The 22,847-nt window shown below is 42.4% G+C and overlaps 1 protein-coding gene across 1 annotated transcript in view; it reads right to left on the bottom strand.

Annotated features, from left to right (window-relative positions):
- Nucleotides 1-22,734, bottom strand: part of rab27b (RAB27B, member RAS oncogene family) — a 66,135-nt gene extending 43,401 nt beyond the window's left edge. The window contains exon 1 of the mRNA XM_072371902.1: nt 22,478-22,734. The gene's annotated coding sequence lies outside the window, so the exon portion shown is untranslated. The remainder of the gene's footprint in view (nt 1-22,477) is intronic.
- Between the last annotated feature and the right edge of the window lie 113 nt (nt 22,735-22,847).

Below are 22,847 nucleotides of genomic sequence, written 5' to 3' on the forward strand. Positions count from 1 at the left end.
CAAGATTTGGGGCAAAAGTTACTAAAAACGAGCATAAAAGTCAAAGTAAAATTGATATAAAGGCACAAGATTAAAGGAATAAAATTAAAATCAACCTTGTAAACATGTTCATGGGATCATTTTTGCGCTACAAGACATTAAAAAGGGCTAAAATCAGCCATTTGAAGGCGGTATGTCTGCAGAGCGCTGCCTCAAAGCCTCAGAAAGGCGAGGAGGTCAGTTTCCCCACGTTCCTAAAAGCCTCCACCGAGAACTCTGAGCATCGGAGGAACCTTTGCTCTGTTGTGAAGATGGAAGAAGTCTTACTCTGTGAAGTTAAACCACAACTGAAGTGGGTGAAGTTAATCTTTTTAGGCATAGACACCGTCTTGCTTCTGATGCTGCTGTGAACGTTTATCCAGGAGACGCCACCGGTAACGGCGAGCGAGGCTCCAGTATCTGACCTGACCGCAGCGAATCACAGCGGAGATCTGGGCCAGAACAACAAGTTCATAGATGCCCATTCAGTGAAGGAGGACTCAGTGGAGGAGTCATACCCTCACTTTTTCCATGGAAACAACCTCAGACGGGGGAGACGGATGAGTTTTTATGGTGGGACTTTAAAGGTTGGTGCATTCAAATCTGTTCAGTTATTTGACTGAAACACCGGCGCCACCATTAGGTCAACATTTACAGCATAGAACTATTAGAAGTATTGGTTTGAAATTCACTGAAGTGATTATTCAGCCATCAGCTTGTCTTATTCTCCACAGTCTGCTGCCGAGCTCTGACGCTCCAACCGTGAACCTGAACGCACCGCAGGCTGTTTCTGTGGCATTTTCACAAACTATCGATGCCCTAATTTCTTCTCACATTCGTTTGCATCGACTCATCAATCCAAAGGAAAACGTGTGACCTTTAACTTAGGGAAAGACACGCTAAAGGACAACTTAAGAAGGTGAGGAGGGAGAGGAGAGGAAGAGCAGGCTGCCGACAGCAGTGCATTTTAAAAATGTATGAGCCTCCAGCTTCAAGCAGAGCGTTTCTAAGTGTGTGTGTGAGAGACCTGCTGGCATTTAACAGCATGAAGAGCAGATGAAGATGGAATAGTTTCAGATGAGAAACTTTAGTGATGCAAAGTAGCTTTGTTTTTATTGGTCTACTTTAGTTATCTTTATGTGTCAGTTAGTTATCTGCAAGCAGACTGCGTTTCACACACTTCCTGCTAACGGTATGTGAGAGAAAGAGGCGCCTGTGTTTGACTTATAATAAAATCCTGTCAGCTGAATCTCTGCGTATGAGTCACGAGTTTCCGAATGAAGAAGAGGAGGCGGAGGAAGAGGGGGAGGGAAAAGTTAAAGGAGGGGAAGGATGCAAAGGAAATTAGATTACAGACAAGAGTGTCAAGGAGTGTGAGGAGGTGATAGAACAGGTTGAGATGAATTAATATGCCACATATTGAAAGGAGGGAAGAGCACAGGGAGGTGAAAGAGGGGAGAGGAGAAGAAGAATGAATGAAAGAAGAAGAGGAGAAAATGTTTCCCTCAGCAGATAAAGAGCGAGCCTCGTGTTTTATCACATAAAACAAGCTATGCTGCAGGTATAAAAGGGACAAAGCAGCAGCAATAAGGCAGTAACCGATGGTTTAATATGAGAAGAAAAGCCATTTTTCTTGCTTGGGAGCTCATGTTTGGGTTTCTGATGTCACGCTGTCTGTGGCCACCTCGGGTTGGAAATGGGTCGTTCGGTGGGTGTCAGACTTTCAGTGGAGCTCAGAGTAGATTTATGCAGCCTGCTCACGTTCATCTGGACCCAACTTCCAGTTCGCTTCGTCTCAGACGTGTGGAAAGCTTTTTGTTTTGCTTTTAAAAAACTTCTGAAGCAGTTTTGTAGTTCATTTGCAGGGAAAAATACGTAAAATCGCTCTACCATCAGTTTATCTCATGCTTTAGGAATTCAGACTAAGATTTTCTAACCGAAAATCTCACTGCAGTCACAGCACCAACAGGCGGCATTTTAAAAAAACTTGACAATTAGTCCATATACGCAACAACTCCTAGGATTTGCTGCCAAAAACTCAAAAAATAAACATTTTAAAGAAAAAAAAAATAACAAAAAGCACACTGGGCGAGCACGAAGCTCAGGAATTACATGTGATGGAGAAAGCTGTCCGTTACGGTACTGCGGCGCTGTTTTTTATCACCTCAACACGATCGTGTCCTAATGGCTCCTAAACACTGAACCAGTCCCACTGTAGGAACCTTATGCAGTTCCTAGAACCTTTTCAGGAATAGGGACACTTTTTCGTGCAATAGGACACTTCTTCTTCTTCTTCTGTTGGCTCCAGGGCATACTGGAGCACTACGATGGCTCACTTTCCATCTAGCAATACAAAGTGGTATTACAGAATAATCCAGTTTGTCCCCAAAGTACTTAGGCTGTAGAGGTGCATTCCCACTGTAGGAACCTTTTGCAGTTCCTAGAACCTTTTCAGGAATAGGGCCGTTTTTTTCGTGCATTCGGACATACAGGAACTCGGGACCGCGGCCCTCAGTTCCTGGAACCATTTCAGCTCCTTCAGGGTCTTTTCTGGGCTCCACAGGAACATGACGTAGGTGTTTGGGGGCTGTAGCTCCGCCCCTCGTCTGAAATGTTTCCTCATACGACACGGACCCAACCGGCGCCTGTTTAATAAGTTAAACTTCGTCTCCTTTGTCTGCGGCGCTCTGCTCTCCTTCTTTCCTCCATGAAAGGAAGAAGTATCGCCCGCTGCTGGATTCTCCGTCTCCTGACTCTCGCTGTGCGCTCTTCCAGCCTCCATCTTAGACGCCTGATGTGATCGTCCATGATTAATATCACCGCCATGCAGCCCGTGAACACGGTGGCCTCCTCGCTCTCCATGTTAGCTTCTTGGTGCTGTTGTTTTCTTCTCTCCTTACTTTTCCCGGGTTCTGTTTTGTTGCTGAGTGGCGCTAAAGTAACACGTCTGTCGCAGACGGCTGCATCACATCAGTCCCTGTCGAGGCCCCCGACTCATGTGGGAATGCAAAATGAAACAGTTCCTCTGGGGAAGGACAGGTCTTAGAACTAAATCTAACAAAGCAAACAGCTTGAAAACCGGCTGAAAACTGACCGAGTTGTCGTGATTCCTGCTGAGTAAACCTGCCATGAGGGACAAGCACGACTCAACCGAACAAATCGCTGTGAGAAATCTGAAGTTCAGTCCTTTAAAACCCAGAAGAAGGCTCTCACACATAAATGGAAACTCAAACCGCCCCAACGCCACAGGACTGGACAGATATCATAACAGATATACGCAAAATGGAACAAATAACCTCAGGACTCCACTTAAAAATAGACATATTTAACAGACAATGGTCAAAATGGGACAATTATCTATAGTAATTCTTCTTTGTGTATGAGTGTATATATATTTTTAATATATATAAAAACATATATATGGATATATGGCTGTTTATATATGGATATGTATACCAATATAAGTTATTTTTCTTTTTTTTTCTCTGATGTCACTCCCCTATTCTCAGCTTTTGCTCCTAAAACTTCAACTTAAGTGTTTTTTTATTAGTCTTTTGTTTTTCTTCCCCCGTTTCATTTGTTTTGCCTTTGCTCTTATATTACCTCCTCTTCTGGTGTAAGAATTTTGTTGTTGAGTTTGTGTTTGTTCTATGTTCTGATGAAAAATAAAATAGTAAAAAAGCTTTTTTTTCTTCTACAATCACAGATGTTATGTTTACACACCTGCTCAGCCACATCTGTACAGCCACATCTGTACAGCCAGAATGTGATCAAGCTGTTGGTCAGAACCGTTTCATCACTGACCGTATCTCACTTTTCTCCCCGTACGGTTGCCACGGCAGCTGATGCTACCGTGGCAAAAGGTCAAGAGGTGTGAAGACTGACACCATGACACAGTCCATGTAAGTCCATTGTAGCCGTTTCATTAGAGACTGGGACAGATAGGAAAAGGTTTATCATATAATCCACTTATTCTTTAACTTTTGGTCCATATTCCTGTTTCCTTTTCCCTCGTTCCTTCCTGTTTAACTATAAGGCCAAGATCTGCCTCAGAGGAGGCCAATGAGGATCTCCTTGACCACAAACAACAAAGTGTTTCTTTGAACAGTCAGGGGACTTCTAAGAATCCTCCAGATCTGGAACCAAAAATAGAAATGCCCCAGTTTCACGAGGGAGCTGCCGAGAGGAGCACCAGTGAATCATTTAAGAAACAAATTAAGTATTTTGGACATGAAGGACCAAAGTAAGGAAACATCGTGAGATGTTTTTGTTAATTTCAGGGCACAAATGGCCAATTTTTCTGTATTTATTTTGAAAACAACACATTATTAGCTAAAAACTCAGTGACTTTAGAATCAGTTATAGTTTCAACATGTTTACTTTGAGGTAAACGTCACTATTTAATGAGAAAGTGACGAAGGGAGGAGGAAGAGTAGACAATCGTAATGTGGAAAGAGGAAGTGTTAATAAAACAGGATGAGGGTGGGAAAGAGATGATTACAGTGGTTAAAATATGGAATCTACATCCATTTCCCTTTGCATTTCTTTTCCTCCCTGGCTGTAAAACAAGATACTGTGGCGCAGGATTTGTAACTATGAGAAGAGAAGCTCACCTCTCTTCAGAGACAGTCAGACCCTGTGGACAGCCTGTATCCATAGCCAGCTATTTTTGAGCCTATTCTGCTGCCCAAGGCGCAAGTAAATCTGTCAAGATGTGTTGATTCCAAGAAATTCCTCCGTCAATATTCCGCTTTCTTGTGATAACCGTGCATGTGCCGAGTGAGAAGATGGTGGCCCAACGTTGCAGCTCCACAGGCTAACATCCACAGTCCTAATTTGTCATTTGAAGGTGGTTTGAGCAGGAGCAATCTTGCAATATACCATCCACACACTAATACAACAATCACTTTTCAATTCAGTTCATCTCGGTTTATCTGTAGTTCACCACCCAAGTTATCTCAAGGCACTTTGAAGAAGCAAACAAGCTAATCAAACAATTAGCAAACCTTTTGCGAGCACCGCAGGAGATGAAGAACATAAAACCGAAAGATAAGAAAGACAAACAGATGAATTATAATCGCCAACAACAAGGAACTTAAAGGGGAACTCCGGTATTTTTAAACCTCGACCTCCGTTAGCTCTCCTATAGCTGCAAGTAGCCACATAACAGCAGCTATAGGAGAGCTAACGGAGGGATTTCTACACAGGCACTCTACTGGGACCACTTCATCCACACGCCCCCCTGCAGCATTAAAGGATTATTTCTTATTTCTTAAAGGGGAACTCTGGTATTTTTAAACCTGGACCTTATTCCTGGCATGAAATACGTTCATCTGCTCACTGAGAACAGTTTGGTGAAAGTCGGCATCCTTCAGAAGATATTTAGATAACTGGAGATCCATATAACGGAGTGAACGGGGCTTAGAGGATGCAGCCTCTAAATAAGGCATTATCTGTCTTTATTTCACCAATACTTTAAGAAGAATGAATGAATGAACGTGTGCTATAGCTCTGTTAGCTCATAGCTGCTGTTATGTTGTTATTGCCGGCTATCTGGGGGCTTATAGAGGGATTTCTACACACTCATCTGCTGGGATGATGTCATCAACGCCCGCCTCTGCAGCACAGCTCATTCACTCCGGTAAGAACGTCCATCTTACTCAAAGTCGTCGTTCACATTGTCAAAATCTGATAAATATCCTGCCATGTTGCACAAAACTATCAGCAGCAAACTCTGTGTGAAGTTAGCCGACTGTCACAGAGCACGGAGTGAATAAACTGTGCTGCAGGGGGGCGTGTGGATGAAGTGGTCCCAGTAGAGTGCCTGTGTAGAAATCCCTCCGTTAGCTCTCCTATAGCTGCAAGTAGCCACATAACAGCAGCTATGAGCTAACAGAGCTATGAGCTAACAGAGCTATAGTACATGTTCGTTCATTCATTCTTCTTGGATGACATCATCCCAGTAGACGAGTGTGCAGAAAGCCTCTATAAGCCCCAAAATACCGGAGTTCCCCTTTAACTGCCACAAACGAGATCATTTCTTTTACTGTGCTAAACTGAAGATAACTGAGAAGCTGGTGCAGGATATATACCTGCTGTAGGTAGCTACTGATCTGGCCAAAGTAAAGTCGCTCTTGGTAACCAACAGGCAGGTGGTGGGAAACGAGAGGGCAGTTAGAAATGTGTCTGCAATCCACTGAAACTACCTCTGCTGGTCACACTGTGAGCAAACCAAAGCTAGCAGCTGCATCGTTTTATTCGCGGCTAGAAGCAGCCAAACGTGAAAACTGTTATTCTGACTGCTACTTCAAAGCCGTGGGACCAAATATAGAAAGAAAAGTAATTTAATAAACTGAAATTTCCCATGGTAGAGAAAACTTTAGCTTGAAATGTGTCTATTTATGACTGTAGCCAAGGCCAATGGTTCTGGGTAGATGTTTGAGGAGCTTTCCAAAAGCCATGCCATGAACCAAGCATTAGTCAAGGTCAAAGGGTCCAAAACACAAGGCTGTTTCTCTGAATTCACACCAGTTTCGTACAGCTTTGATATAAATTAAAGAAAAGGCGTTCGAAGCGGTATGTTTGATTTGGGTTTATCCAACTCGTGTCAGTTCGGTCCAACTAAAAAGGGATTTTGTTTCACTGAGATGAAGAGCAGGAACTACAGAATGGACGGTCATTACATGGAGAGACAACAAGAAAAATTGCTCTGTCACCTGAAATAAAAAGGAGAAGTGAACAATTTCTCAAAGTTACCGACAAACGGCATTTATTTAGAAGTGCTTCTTCTCCATTACTGACCTCAACTTAGCCAGGAGCAACATTACTGTGCATCTGCCCTTTCAAGAGAACTGGCCTGTGGGAATCCACCATTCAAGGGTACATTAATAGTTTCTGTGACTTTACAGGCCTCTGCACAACTATAAAAGTCCTATTGGTCCTGTTTTTGTGCTAAAGAAGGAAACCAAATATAGAAACCTAAATGCTTAACTGTGTAAAGAACTACAAAGCAGTTTTTTTTTAATGCCCCATTGCCCCACAGCCAAAAAAGGAATAAAAAAACAACCAAGAAAAGCACCCCGTTGCTTCCTCTGCTGTTTTTCTGTCTTAGACAACTTGAATAATGCTGATTTATTTATCCCAATAAAGGTTGATCTTAACAGTCTGTTAATGAGCAAAAAAACTGAGCTTTAATGAGGATTTGTAAGCATTTTTAACACAAATTGACCCATTTAATGACCAATTGTCTGTCGCATTTAAACCATGAATATACAGATCTTCTAATAGAAACTGGTTTTTGGGGTGGAGGACATCAGATGTTGGATATCTTAGTTGGGAAATAAAGCATTAAACAATGTACAAGTCAACTTATAGGACTGCTAATGAGAAGCTGAAGAAGAGTAAAAGAGTTTCACCTTCCCAGTGAATGGAGCATGATTTAAACATGAAGTGTGGTGGAATTAAAAGCTGTGGAGGCTGTCAATTTTTACTCTGAGCTCAGAGGATAAGTGGGCCAGAAAATAGTACCAGGCGTGTTTTTTCAGAATTTCTGAGATGGAAAAAGTGATTTTTTTTCCAGAATGTGACCCCTTTAAGCTAATCTATGAGCTGCTGTTGGAAACATGTTCATGAGACCAAACCAATGAACTGTCCTCGAAGAAAATGAAATGCTCAGAAGAGCTTGAGAGTCAAAATCAGACTGTGTGCAGTCATCTGCTTTAATTCAACAACTACAAACTGGTGGAGCCAGAAGATCAAATGAAATGGTGGCTTGAAACGTCGCTTTCTTTGATGTGATGTGCATCTTGTAGTGTTTGTTCACTCTCACAGGACACGACGTCCTGATGTTTCCATTCAATAAAGTTAGACGTCCAAATCTGATCTCATCTCTGTAAAGACCAAGCTGAAAAGACACTGATTAAAGAAATTTAAAACCAATAAATCATTCAAGAAGACACAGCAACGGCTCGTCCCCCGAGCCGGTCCGGGTGTAGTAGGAGGGACGGCAGCTGTAGCATCGTGACCAGCAACTCTTTGCTTATGGAAAACAACTCTGCACCTCTCCTCCTCCTCCTTTCTTCACCTTCAATCTTCTTTCTCTCTCCTCCTGCCTCTGTCACCAGGCAACAAGCCTTTCCTCCCTCCCTCAGCTCTTTCTTTTTCATCTCTCCTCCTCCCCCCTGCATTATAGTGTGTATGTGTACATATACTTATATATATATATATATATATATATATACACATGGATAATATATTATACATATAAATATATTGGGGCAAAACCATAGTAATCAATTAAAAACCAGCGATAGTTCATTTCTAACTGTTGGTAAAAATGGTTTTGAGCGAGTAAAAAAAAAAAAAAAAAAAGCCAACTGATCTATCGATAATCTAACGCTTAACAAATCAATAAAGAAATACGTTCATCTACTCACCGAGAACAGTTTGGTGAAAGTCGACGTCCTTCTGAAGATATTTAGATAACTGGAGATCCATATAATGGAGTGAACGGGGCTTAGAGGATGCAGCCTCTAAATAAGGCATTATCTGTCTTTATTTCACCAATACTTTAAGAAGAATGAATGAATGAACGTGTGCTATAGCTCTGTTAGCTCATAGCTGCTGTGTTGTTGTTATTGGCGGCTATCGGGGGGCTTATAGAGGGATTTCTACACACTGGGATGATGTCATCGACGCTCGCCGCTGCAGCACAGCTCATTCACTCCGGTAAGAACGTCCATCTTACTCAAAGTCGTCGTTCACGTTGTCAAAATCTGATAAATATCCTGCCATGTTGCACAAAACTATCAGCAGCAAACTCTGTGTGAAGTTAGCCGACTGTCACAGAGCACGGAGTGAATAAACTGTGCTGCAGGGGGGCGTGTGGATGATGTCATCCCAATAGACGAGTGTGTAGAAAGCCCTCTATAAGCCACATTACAATTTAATAACAAATTGGTCTTCGTTATCTTATATTTCGATACGAATGATCTCATGTCAAGTAAGACTTTAACTGGTGTTAATACCTATACCCAACCAGGATTGGGTATAGGTATGGTGATGTAAAAATACACAAACACAACATGTATCACAAGCACAGTTATTGGTATCCATTCAATTCATCCAAAAATACTCCTTAACACAAAATACAAAGGAAAACATGACTCACTTGTACTTCATTTTTAGTTCTCACATGACCTGAATTAACCAAAAAAATTATGCTTCTTCAACATGACAAGGAGATAGTCGACACTCGTTTGAAAGGCTTGACTTAAAGTTTGTATTAAGAAGTGAATGAGGTTGTTCTTTCAGATTTTTTGGCTTGTTCTCAACCTCAAATGACAGTTAATTCTATCTCTCTTTCACTTTATCGCAGTTTCCCTCCTCCTGTGGCACCATTTCCCTGTTTTTCTCTCTTTTCTCTTTGAATCACCTTCATTCGAGGCTCCTCTGTCTCACTCTTTTAACTCTCTGGGTTCACACAGTCTTTCCTTGCCATCCCCACAGTGTGTTGTGCATTTACCGTTTTTTTGGAATTGGTTTGTTATATAATTCAAAGCTAGTGAACCGACTGTATTTCACCATGAAGCAAGCGCCTCATATATAGAGATCAGTCAGACTCACATCTGACTCTAGAATACTTTGGTATCCAGAGGGGTTCATGGTGGACTCAATGACTGCAAGGTGCCCAGGTCCTGTGGCTGCAGAACCAGCCCAGATCATCAGCCCTCCACCACCGTGCTTGACAGCTGGTATGAGGTGTTTGGTTCATAAATGGAGCTGTGCATTAAGACCAAACATCTGTGTCCAAAAAACATTGTTCCAGGTGCCTTGTGGTTTGTTCAGATGTAATTTTACAAACCTAAGCCCAAAAAAAGCCGTCTTCGTCTGAGATGTTGCTTTTGTTTTGTTTTTTTGACCTTGGGGTGAACTTGACGAGCTGCAACATCCTCCTCTGGGAAGATATGCAACTGTCATTTGCAAATAATCTTTCTCTCTGTAGAATAATGGACCTCAAATGGTTTGGAAATGACCTTATAACCCTTCTCACCCAGCAAAAACAGCTTCTCTAAGATAATAGCCGATGTCTTTCCTCCAGGGCATTACGTAAACACACACCTGAATGTTTTACTGTACATTTGAGGTTGTATTTACCTCATTTTAAGACCTGATGGTCTTATGTCCTGATATGTAAAAGTGTTGCCAGGTGGGAAATGTAGTTTTATCGTACCAGAGACGTAAAATTATCGTTTTTTGAGGGAAATTATCGTACACCTGTCGTAACCAAAATAACAACAAGTCTATTGATGCTATAGTCATTCTAGTGTTGAATAGCATCTAACAGACTCACGGCTTTGCATCAGCAGCCCCACAGTTATTAGCCCCCTAACAACTGAAAGAGGATATACTTCATTTCCCACAAGTGTGGAATAAAAATTAAAAAATTAAAGCAAACTGTGGCCCAGTCCAACATAAAGTGTATCCATATTATTTTCTACAAGGCCTCAAAAGCCTGTGTGAAGGACTGACAAAGCTACCAGATTAAAAGAGCAATATCAACTACTGGCACATAAAAAATTAATTTAGTGAAGAGCCTATTGGGACTGACTGAAAACAGAACATACAAAGATAAATAGTGATTACACATAAAAAAACATCTTTAACACTGCAGATTCATTTTCTTAAAATGATTGAATGTTAAATGGTGCCAAATGTTTAACAGCTAGCGATTTGTAAAGTAATGCAAACAACATTTGCCAGTTTGCAGTGTAATAAATTCAATCATAAAGTAAAGCAGCGGGGGGGCAAACAGAGACACTGACATGTGCTGACATCACCCAGTGCAGCACACTGCACAACAGGAATGCTACAGGCACCAGAAAGTCCAAATTATTGATAAAAACTAAATACCAGAAAAAGAAATGCTCTCTTTATCAATACATTCACGGTTTCCTTATTCAAATTAAATATATATACAGTTATCCCACTGGTATAAAATCTTTTCCTTTAAGAAAAGCTTATTGTTTGTAATCTACTGTCATCTGCAATGGGGATATATGAAATATTGCACAATATATAATTAAAAAACACATATAACAAGAGTTCAAAGCACTGCTCTGTGTTCCATTCACACGCCTTAACGATCAATATCTCCATCTGCCCTAAAAATCAAGCACTGCACACTGCATTACATTGTAAACAATAAATTCTTTACTACAGCACTTTCTTGGAATGCAAACTTGCACTTTGCACAGATACAACTACATTACAGACTGTTTTGGTTTGACACACACACACAAACACACTCACTGGAGTGACATTTCTGCGAATGCCTTACAGCCACAGCTGCTGGTTGCATTCATTATTGATTAGCTGCAATTAGTTTCGTATCTGCTGCTTCTTTTTACAGCACAGGCACAATTTCATTAGCAGACAAATGAACAATGTGTCCAATTCCACTGCAAATGGGACAGAATTTTGTTAGCAGAGTTTTCTGTAAGAGGACAATTAGGGTGGCGATGAAAAGCTCCAGAGGTACAACGTAAAATAGCCTAAAGCTAGCCTTAAATCTAATGTACGGCGCTTTTATTTCACATGTAAACTGTTGATTATCTAATAAAACTGTTAACTTTATCAAGGTGTACTTTTAGTGTCTATCATAACATCACATTTTAAATAGCAACTTTGGCAGCAAATGGGTCAAAATCGTCAAACTTTGGCCCACATTTTATGTAGATATTTAGTCCTGAGTCTTCGTAACATTTTAAATCAGGATTCGAATGTTATTTCATAGCCATGAACATTGTTTTACTAGTTAAACTGTGTTGTTTAAATATAAACATAAGCCCGAGAGTTAATGTGTGGTTACATTTCGGATTTAACACTGAACTAGAGAATCACAGCTAAAAATGACCATGACGACTCTTAAAAAGCTGTCTTCTTGGTTCTATTGAGCTTTCTGTGTCGTGCTCCGAGCCTAATTCTGGATTTAAGTTTTTTACCAACATTATTTTTAAATTTGGAAACATTTCTGGCTCATTTTTAAGGTCCGTTTCAGATGAAAATTCGTACATTTCTAACATCGTAATATAGCTTAGAAGAGGAAGAAATTGCATCTGTGGGAGCATAACATGCAGCATTAAATGAGACACTTAACCATCAAAAGTTTGTTGTGCTTATTGGTTAACAAAATATGCCATGGAGACCCAAAACAGAGTCTTTTCATATTAATCCCACAAACACTGACAGAGACCAACTGAATAACTACTTTGACTGTTTCTGCTTCACTTTTGGTGGTATCAGCTCGTCACACGTGAGGTTAGCTGAGCAATAACTTCCTGCTGAAAAACACACAGAAAGCCAGTGCATCTGCCCGGCCAACTTGCTTGTATTCTTCTACTTTGAAGACTGTCAAATGAATTATAAGAGCAATAAAATTCTGCCATGCCACACACATAGGCCTTGGCTGTGGCTGAGAAATGGACAGATTGAAAGATAGCAGCAGGAAATCTTGGCCCGACTGGAGGAGATGGATCTGAAAGCACTGACGGATCAATAACGAGGACTGTTGTTCTGGACGTTAAATCAGTTTAGCAGTAAATTCTCCCCACGCTGCTACCACTTTTATCCTTGCTCATAAATTCCAGGATTACAGCTTCTCATGATGGGCAACTCCTCGCACCGTCCCACTGTTTTAATGATGTAGGCTGATGTTGATTCATACACAGCGGAGGCATCCTCTTCTCTGAGGCCATATTTCTCCATCCTTCCTGCTGTGGCTTCCAGACAACAAATCCGTATGCCGAACACACAAGTGAGGATTCATTGATCATCATTAGCTGCAGCTGTAATTAAGTGAGAGGGCACCCTGTAAGCATGCCATACGGTAACATATGTGGCCTGCAAAGCACTTTATAACCAAAACTTAATTCACGCCGTCGCTCTGAGGTCCCTGAGACTGAGCTTCTGTTTGAGGTTGAACATTAGCTCGAGCTAATTAGTTCAATTCAATTCAATTTTATTTATATAGCGCCAGATTACAACAACTGTCATCTCAAGGCACTTAAATAATATAGTCCAATTCAAGACTATTGGAATTCAATTAATTGTAATTATAATCCAATTAATTCATATGGAGCCAATAAAAAAAAAATATCCTAGCTAAGGAAACAGTGGAAAGGCACGACTCCCTTTTTAATTATATTAGCAATATTAGCAATCTTTGTGAGTATAAACATTAAATTCTTGCTGGAAGATGAAAACCATCAAGGAAACCAGAGAACTGAGATGATTTTTAGATAAACCAGCTGAGATCTGCAAAGAGCTCTCTGTGGATCGCCATCTTCACTTGAATCACTTCATTTGCTCTTTGCTTCATTCTGCTCTCTCTGTGATGGACTTTGTTCATTTGCTGTTTGAAAATCTGGGGAAAAACGTGTCGTTCCGAATGAAACGGCTAATCTGTCCATGTGCATTTGATTCTGTCTTTTACTCGAGGGCTCTTTGGTCTTGAGTTTGCAAAATTGAGCTGACAAGTCCTCCATCTTTGTTCCTTTAGCACGCTTTGGCAGATAGGGATCTTTTTCCTTTTAAATACCTTTGTCACAAACAGACTTAATGACGTGATGTAGGCACCTTGAGGTGAAACCATTCTGACATTTAGACTTTTTTATAAAGCTCCCCGCTTCTCTCTCTCCACACTGAGCTGGGTGAGGACAGAAGGATTCTCTATTAAACTCTGGGCTGACATTTTATGATTTGATGCCTTCCTTGTTTTTTCTAATCTCCAACATCAGGGGAGGAAAGATGTCTGTTTTCAAGCCTCCGAGGACCGTTTCGGCAGAACTGGATTAATGTGTTTTTCTTTTTTCTTTTCTTCCCCCAAACAATTAAAATGAGCACAAAATGTGTAATAAAGTTTAATCTACAGCCCACTTATCTCTCTCTTTTAAGTGAAAAACCCAATCTTATGAGATAGAAATTCTGACACAATGAAAAAAAGGAGGATTAATGTGAAAAGGTGTCAAAAAGAAGTCACTTTAATGATCAAAAATCAAGCGTGAAGCATAAACTGAAAGGTCTGATCAGATTTTCCTGTTTTTTGGAGGAAAGTCGCAGCATCACTGATAACATGAGCACAAACAGGCACAAAACAGTCACTTTGTACAAAAAAAACCCTGCTTTTTTACAAATAAAAGCCTCTAAATTAACATGGCAGGTTTCTCCAGTGGATTCTTATGGCTTCGTCAAAGTAAAAGAAAGAAAAAGGTAGAAACCAGGTGGGTGGAGGTGAAGAGAGGAAAGATGTTGATGAGTTTTATGTTTTAAGTTAAGTGACAATCTTTGTCAGGGCTAGAAAAATCTATTCTGCAGAATAAGACACCAATGATGTCACTGTTTGTTAATGGAGCTTTTCAAAAGGAGTCTGAGACCCTGGCTTGATTGGAAGCATGAGAACTTATACTTTTGTCTCAAATCAATGCCAAAATTCAGTACTCTGGTTGAAAACTGTAGATCCTGGACAATAACTGCATTTAGAATGGTGCTAATAGGCTTGAGGCCCTAACATCGTCATGGTTGAACGCACAGTTTCTCAAATCAATGTCTCAACGCTGCCAAGTCTGTAAGTGCTTTCCTTCAGCGTCGGCTGCCAGCTAAATCACTGCCAACTCAGCAGGTACGTTTTACAACGAAGAGTCTTCAGTTCGAAATAGTTCGAAATAGTTCGAAACTTTGAGACCATGATAATAAAAGACAAAGATGCCTCTTTTTGTCTCCCTCATATAGGCTTTAGATAAATGTTTGTACTTAGAACGATACAATAGCTGTGAAAAGCTTTTCATACCTTAAAAAGGAGATGTTGGTATCAACTTAAATCCAGAATTAGGCTCGGAGCCCAACACAGAAAGCTCAATAGAACCAACAAGACAGCATTTTAAGAGTCGTCATTCTCATTTTTAGCTGTGATGCTCTAGTTCACGGAGTTAAATCCGAAATCTAACCACACATTAATTCTCAGATTCTTTGGTGTCATGAACATTTCACTTGTTTGCCGCTACTTCTCCCTGTTTTGCATTTGAAAGTTGACTTAAAGGTGCCATGGGTAGAAAAATAACAAAAAAGCAATGAAGTAACTACAGCTATCGATGGAGTTTGGAGAAAACACAGCAGCTCAGTGTTGCCAGGTGATAATTATTGACAATTATATTTGTGAATTACCAAAGAAGAGCAGCAGTGGGTTAATGTTTGCTCGTCTTATTGCTCGTCTTTGGTTGACCGTTTTCTTTTTATGATGAGGATTTTTTTCTGTTTAAATAAAAAGATCCAGTAGTTTCTTTTCTTCTCCTTTCTGTTCAGTAGAATAATTTCATTTTTTAACTTATAAACTTATAAAGAAATGGAATCGTACAACTTGATCGGTAAATCGCCCCCTTGTGGTGACATTTATGAAGTTCAAAGTTACAAAGCCACCTTTAAAAAGGTTTATTAGATCAGAGAGATGGCGCCAATTATGTGGTCAACCAGTTCAACCAGTTAGATTTAAGCGCTGAATGTTGTGTGAACTCCTTCCTGCTTTACTTTTGGGAAACAACATCTTTAATTGTGGCTCTAAGGGGAATCTTCCCATAGATCTGAGACATTTTAAACTAAATCCATAGCTCCATAGAAAACACGACAGATATGGACGTCATTTCATGACGAGTTTGGATTAGCCAAGCTGGAAACATTTCACTGTTTGTCATCATTAGTTTGTGAAACAGTTTCTCTCCCTCGGTCCCTTTCCTGTTTACCCAGCTGTAAATTACCCGGACTGACTGGCTGAGCTGAGCGAGACGCTTGATATCAAGTTGTTAACCTCAATGTGTCACAGCACCTTTATCCCGGAACCAAAAGACATCTACAAACAGCACAAAGAACTAAAAACAATACACAGTGCTGGATTAGTTTCTAGCACGCTTACCATTAATTTACATCATCGGCCAACTGGTCGGTATTTGTTCTCTTGTGAAATTTGGAGTGAAAACCGACCAGTTAATCAGCTTGTTACCATCTAAATCAGGGATGTCAAACTCCGGTCCTCGAGGGCCGCTGTCCTGCAGGTTTTAGACGTTTCCCTGCTTCAACACACCTGATTCAGATGAAATGGATCCCTTCAAAAGCTTGTTAAGTTCTGCACAAACCAGCTAATGAGGCATCAATCTGAATCAGGTGTGTTGGAGCAGGGAAACATCTAAAACCTGCAGGACAGCGGCCCTCCAGGACCGGAGTTTCACATCCCTGATCTAAACGGACCCGTGACTTCCCTGTAAAACCCCTTAATCTGTCCGTTGTCTGGTTTCTCCACAACAAATTTGTACTTTACAGTCACCTGAAAAAGAAAGTACACCCTTAAGATGGTAAGTAGCAGCCAGTTCAGCTAATCAAATGCACTTGAGATCATCAGCAAGTGTGAGCAGCTCTATAAAAGCAGAAGTTCTGTCAGTTTAACACGATGCCAAGGAGGAAAGACATCAGCAATGATCTTAGAGAAGCAGCTGTTGCTGCCCATCAATCTGGGAAGGGTTATAAGGCCATTTCCAAACTATTTAGAGTCCCCCATGAACAACCCACAAGACGTCTGGAGCAACGTCCTTTGGACTGTTGAGACCAAAATTGAGACGTTTGGCTTGACTCAAAACACCATGTTTGGTGAAAAGAAGAAACAACTCACACCATCTGTTATTAGAATGATTTGAGCTTGTTTTGCAGCCGTTGGACACTTTGGAGTCACTAAGCATGTTTACATGACACAAGAACAGAAAAACTAATTACGGCGTCAGTCCCACCAAAGCCAGACTGTTAGCATGAATCTAAACATGTTTGTCTCACTGAAATCCCACAAAATTGAGCTTCTCAGAATCGGACAAACAGACCTAAAGAAGAATCAATCCTGCATGTTTGCTCTGAACTGCGCTAAACTGGGCCGCTCTGCTTAAACTCTATCTTATCGTGTAAAGCGTGTACAAATACAGCCAAATTCCCAAGAAAGCTGTTCACGTTCACATCTTTTTGTGCGTTTTTGTGCCTTTTTGACAGCTAACCACAGAAATTATGTGTCAACTTGGGCTGTCACGATTATGTCGACGATTAAAATCGTTTTTCTCTCAAAACTGCTGCGTCGGCCTTCCTGTCTTTGACACATTTGCACAGTAGTGGTAACCGGGGTCAGCCGTGATGTCACAGGAAGTTAAACCAGACGGGCTCTGTTGTCATGGCAACCCGGCAACGCCCCAGCCCTGTTCTCTCCGTTATATGGATCTCGAGTTATCTAAATATCTTCCGAAGGACGCCAACTTTCGCCAAACTGTTCTCAGTGAGTAGATGAACGTATTCCATGCCAGAAATAAGGTTTAAAAACACCGGAGTTCCCCTTTAAACACTCCAAGCTGAAAGCTAATGATGGTTATATAAGAGCAGCTGCATCCTGCTATGTTTTACATTCAGTTTACGTACGATCCGATTGGTCGACTAATCGGAAAAAATAATCGGAGATTAGTCGACTATCAAAATGATCGTTTGTGGCAGCCTTAGAGTCAACTCATGGCTGCTTAAAGCATCTACTCTAAACGTCCTGTTTGCATTTCCTTAACATTAAACTATGTGAGGGGCATCTTGGTGTCTACATTTTGTCCTGATTTATATATATTTGTTTAAATTTTGGATTCTCCTGATGAGCAAATGTGATACTCCATTAAAACCAGACTGAACGCTGAACTGAAACTAGTTTCTCCCGGCTTCTTTTGGCCAGCTCGCTCAGTTAGATACGTGGGTTCTTTGGCTCCAGAGAGCCACTGAGCTTCCACATCACTTCTGCCAGGAAACTTCTGTATGACTAAAACTTAATTCTCCCGACAGTCTCCCCTCTCAGAAACCCACGAGTGACTTGGAGAGGAGCGTTAAAGCAGCCAGTCTCGCTCTATCAAGTGGAAATCTTAGCTATGCATTAATCATCTTATGGAGGCCGAATCCTGCTGTTTGTGGTCAATACGCTGCAGGTGGTTGGCAGGAGAAGGAGAGAGAGGCAGTGATGAGAGACGGAGAGCCAGAAGAAAAGGGCACACTGGTTAGGGAGGCCGTCCTCGAGCAAAAAGGTCATAAAGAATCATCACAGCAAAACACCTAATGTGAGTTCTGCAAGTCTCCCTGGATAAACCTCAAAGGTGTGCCACTGGTGGTTCTAACTTTACCATGGCAACCGCAGATCCACCTCGTGAAATGCCAGAGAGGGTCTGCCGGCCTGATCATGTGCAGACTTTGATTCCAGATTATTACCTCAGTCAGTCTGGTATCATTCAGGATATATGATATGACGATATTAAATCGTGAACGATTGCAACATGAAGACGATCCGTAACGATCTGTCAGACAGCAGAGATCGTGGGATCGTCTCGGGCACATTCTATAAATTGCAGTTCTATGCTGATGCACCAGACGTGTTACGTCATCAACCTGACCGACCAATCACAGCGAATTACAGGCAGTGACGCGCTTTCTTAACAGGACGAAGCCGTTCAATCACTTGAAGAGGAAGCATTTAAACAATATGCTGAGAGCCAAACAGCGAGGGGCCCGGCGGCACCGGCACCGCAGGCAGAGGCAGCAGCTAGCGTAAGCAGCAGCTAGCGGAGGCAGCAGCTAGCGGAGGCAGCAGCTAGCGTAAGCAGGAACTAGCGTAAGCAGGAGCTAGCGTAAGCAGCAGCTAGCGTGAGCAGCAGCTAGCGTGAGCAGCAGCTAGCGTAAGCAGCAGCTATCAGAGGCAGCAGCTAGCGTGAGCAGCAGCTAGCGTGAGCAGCAGCAAGCGTGAGCAGCAGCAAGCGTGAGCAGCAGCTAGCGTGAGCAGCAGCTAGCGTGAGCAGCAGCTAGCGTGAGCAGCAGCTAGCGTGAGCAGCAGCTAGCGTGAGCAGCAGCTAGCTAAGACCAAAACAGACGACATTAACACAGGCATTTGACAAAGACACTCCTATGACAAGTCAAGCAAGCGATGGAAAGAGGTAACAGAAGCAGTTAGCTTTTATCTTGCAAAGTATCGGTACCGTTCAAGACGGTAGAAAAGGAGGCGTTGGAACGCCTGCTTCAAGTAGTTGACCCGCGGTACGAGCTGCTCAGCCAAAAATGCTTCTGCAACACTGTCTGTTTTTCACTTTTCAATTCAAGATTGTGATAAAATCGAAATCGAGATTTTCTTTCTATTTATTTTTGCCATATCGCCCAGCCCTAATTCAGGAGTCTGTGGACAAATGACGATCAGGTGTCCTTAGGTGTGTGATGTAACCCGGGCCTCAGAAGGATTAGCTGATTTAATGAAATGGAAAAAGAAAACATGTGAAAGTAGTGAGAGTTAGCTTGTTTTGACCGTCATGATGAGGGTCAGGAAGCTTCTCCAGCTCTAACTGTAGTGAGTTTCAACACAAACAACCAACATTTGGACTTAATCGTTCTACTTCTGTTTGTGACCAACAGGTTATAAAAGTGGAGCAATTTTCAGCCGAATGACATAACTAACACTCTCTAAAGGGGGCCTGTGTTCACATGCTGTTTTTGGCTAAATAAAGGTTCTAAAAGTGCGCTCGGGAACACTTCCTGATAAGATATCTGGCGTGGAGCCACTTCTTTATGCTCCACCAGCCTTTGCTTTGCCTTATCTATTCGTCCCTCTACTATTTGTTTAATATATTTTTACCACAGCGAACACAGAACGGTGGACACTTGTGTTGCCATTGGAGCTTTTCCCAGCTCAGTCTGAGAGCCGAGCTGCAGGGAGACAGCAGCACAATGCAGGCGAGGTTCAGGCTCCAGGTTGGTTTCAGTCTGAACCTTTAAAGCAGAGCTCGGGGAGAAGATTACTTCTGTGGGTCATTTTCATTTCAATAGAACTGTTTCAACTTTATATCCGTCAATTATTCATCTCATTACCACCGACAGGTGGTGTCCGGCTGATCCGCAAAGAATGACGTTGTAATAAAATCTATATTGTGTTAAAAGGTAAGAGGTGTTCTGTAGAAGATGTTGGCCTCTGATGAGCAAGTTTGTCACTTCTGACACATTTTAAGACTCAGTCGTCATTATAATTCTACACATTAAGCTAAATTGCTCAGAAAGCTGCTCTTTATGAAGTTGTAAAACAGTCAGAAATGTTTCATGAGGTGAAGATGGAAGGAAGTAAAGGGGCAGGTTCATCATGTTTTGTTTCCTTTGCTTCCACCCCAACGTTTCCTCAGTATTTACAGAATTCTACCAGCTCTTATCATGGCTGCCACTTGGATAGATTCCTGGTCATTTTACTTATTTAGGACCCTTTGTTAAAAGGAAAAAACCCACACAGCTCAGCTGAAAGTCTGGAAAAGGAAAACATTTGCAACGGTCAGTCTTAGAACAACATTCAGCCGCATCACGAGCAGGTTTTTCTGGTTTGGAAACCACCTGAAAGGGAAAAATTCCCCAACTTTACCTGTTCTACACTTCTGTTTCCTCCTTTCTTATGAGTTCTGCTGTGTGAAGCGCTCTGGGCTGCATTTCTGTGGAAAGACGCCATCTGTGATAAGGTAAATGTGATAAATCCCACCAGGCGTAAAAACAGAGATGCTAGCAGCAGCTTCTTTAGCGAAGCTACAAAGGCTTTGTCCACTAATTAACTCTGCTGCCTTCAGCTCTGCTCACCAGCTCATTAATGAACGAGTAAATGCTCTGCGACGGGCAGAAGAAAAGTGCTAATTACTGTCACGGTGCCAAGGGAACCATCCCATTAAACGTCTCAAGAACTTGTCATGAAGGGAAACGGCGGGCAGTGACCACAACAGGTGGAACAGCAGCAGGTCTGATCCAGCATGAAGAAATTCTGCCTTTAAGGCAGAACATATGACCAGAAAGCAGACTGCAAACTGTGTCAGAGCCTGGGAGGAAAGACAGAAACATGGTCAGGGACAAGGTGCTCGCTTAGGCTTCGTTTGAGCGGATTTAGCGTTGATATCTGAAGAAATACAATAAATTTAACAGCGAGTTCCATCTGTTGCAGGAGGCTAAATCACCCGCCGGGGAGAAAACAGTTAACTGTGAAGGGTTTACTGAACCGGTTACTTTTATTGTAAATTGGAGCTTTATTCATAAACTGAACAGAATTGTATTCAAATCCCTTTTTTTTTTTTTTATTTCCAGAGGCTGCCTTCTTTCAAACTGGAAACACTAAACCAGGTTGGATGAAAGGCCACAACAAGCTTTCAACCGACGCTCGGCTAAACGTTTCCGTGTCCTGATTAGTCACATGCGACGTCCTCCTCTCCCCACATACAGCAGCGCCACCCTGGCATTATATACAGAAATCAAATTAAGCGAAACCCCCAAACGTGCTCCAACTCTGGCAGGAAGTTGCGTTTACTCGCTGGAAAACACAGTGGTGGTAAATGGGCTTTCAGGACCTTTAAACATCAGTTTCTTCACACCAAACTGTGACGACCTTTTGTTCAGGAGGGCAGACACTCACAGCTCGACTTGGCTGCTTAATAACACCCCCATTCCTTGTCTGGGTATAAGCCCCGATACTGTATGAGGAAACTGAGACCAGCTTTACTGCCTTCACAAAAAGACCCAAAGAGTCGGTGTCCCTCAGGCCGGTTTGAGTCCAACTGATCCCCACAATCTGGGCGTTTGTCCGATTTTAAGAAGCTCAACTTTGGTCAAGATACTTCACTGTGGCTGAGATGGTTCCTCAAGAAACTCCGTAAAAAAAAAATCCCCAATGCACATTATTTGCTGCATTTAATTCACATAAATGTGTTCTGCCCAGCATCGGTGGTCACATATTTGCTTCATCTGGCCACCGAAACAGCTTGTTAATCGATTAATCGATAGAGTAAACGATTCTCTAAACAATCGGTTGTTTACTTGTTTTTTTATTGTTGGTGCAGTGAAGTTAGAGGAAGACTTAAGACATGTGTGCGCGTGCATTTCCCTCTGCTGTACCTGTAGCTCCAGAAAAAAGTCCACAGAAAGTAAGATGGCTTTTTTTTCCTGGATTTGGGTCTTATTTCAAGGCTTCACGCATCCTTTGTGGATTTCAACCTTCCACACTAACCCACAGTCCGCACGTGCACGTGCATACACACCCACACAGACTCACAACTACAACCGCACGGCAGGCGTGACAGATGACGGTCCAAACACGCGCGTACACGCACGGCAGGCGGCGCTTTGGCCACAGGGCGCTGCGGCGCTGCGCTTTGCATGTGCAGCGGCTGATAAACGACTGAGAGTCTGGAGGCTGCAGACTTTCCTCCAGCAGCCCTGCGCCGGGGCTATGACTCATACCGCCTGCCTGCCACTGATGCTGGACACGACAAGTAACACGGAAGCGCGTCCACAACCAAACACCAGCCCGCGCCAGAGCCTCCGCCAGCCTTTAGTTTCTTTTCTCTGTGTTGCTCACCTCTCTTTAACGTTACGGAAACTAACTCAGATCCCGCTCTCAGGTGTCTGCTGCTGCTTGGCCAGTTCGTCTCCTCCTCCTCCTCCGAGACGTCGCATCGCTCCCACGGTCCTGGTCGACGGGAGAATCCGCGCAGAGCTCACCAAGCCCGGCCGGAGTTTGCTGGGACCGCGGACAGTCCGGTTCGGCAGCGGGCTGAGGACGGCAGGGGAGCACCTCTGAGAGCCCAACGAGTCTGATGGATGTGGCTCCGTTTCCTCAAGGGGTGGAGGGTTGACGCTCGAGCCGCTTTCAGGGACTCCACGGAGGGTCGGATATTTATAAGCCCACCTGTACGCAGAAGGGAAGGTGGGCACAAAGTTCTCCAAAA

The sequence above is a fragment of the Leuresthes tenuis genome, unplaced genomic scaffold, assembly GCF_036924035.1.
Source record: "Leuresthes tenuis unplaced genomic scaffold, fLeuTen1.0.hap1 SCAF_19, whole genome shotgun sequence".
Classification (NCBI taxonomy): Eukaryota; Metazoa; Chordata; class Actinopteri; order Atheriniformes; family Atherinopsidae; genus Leuresthes; species Leuresthes tenuis.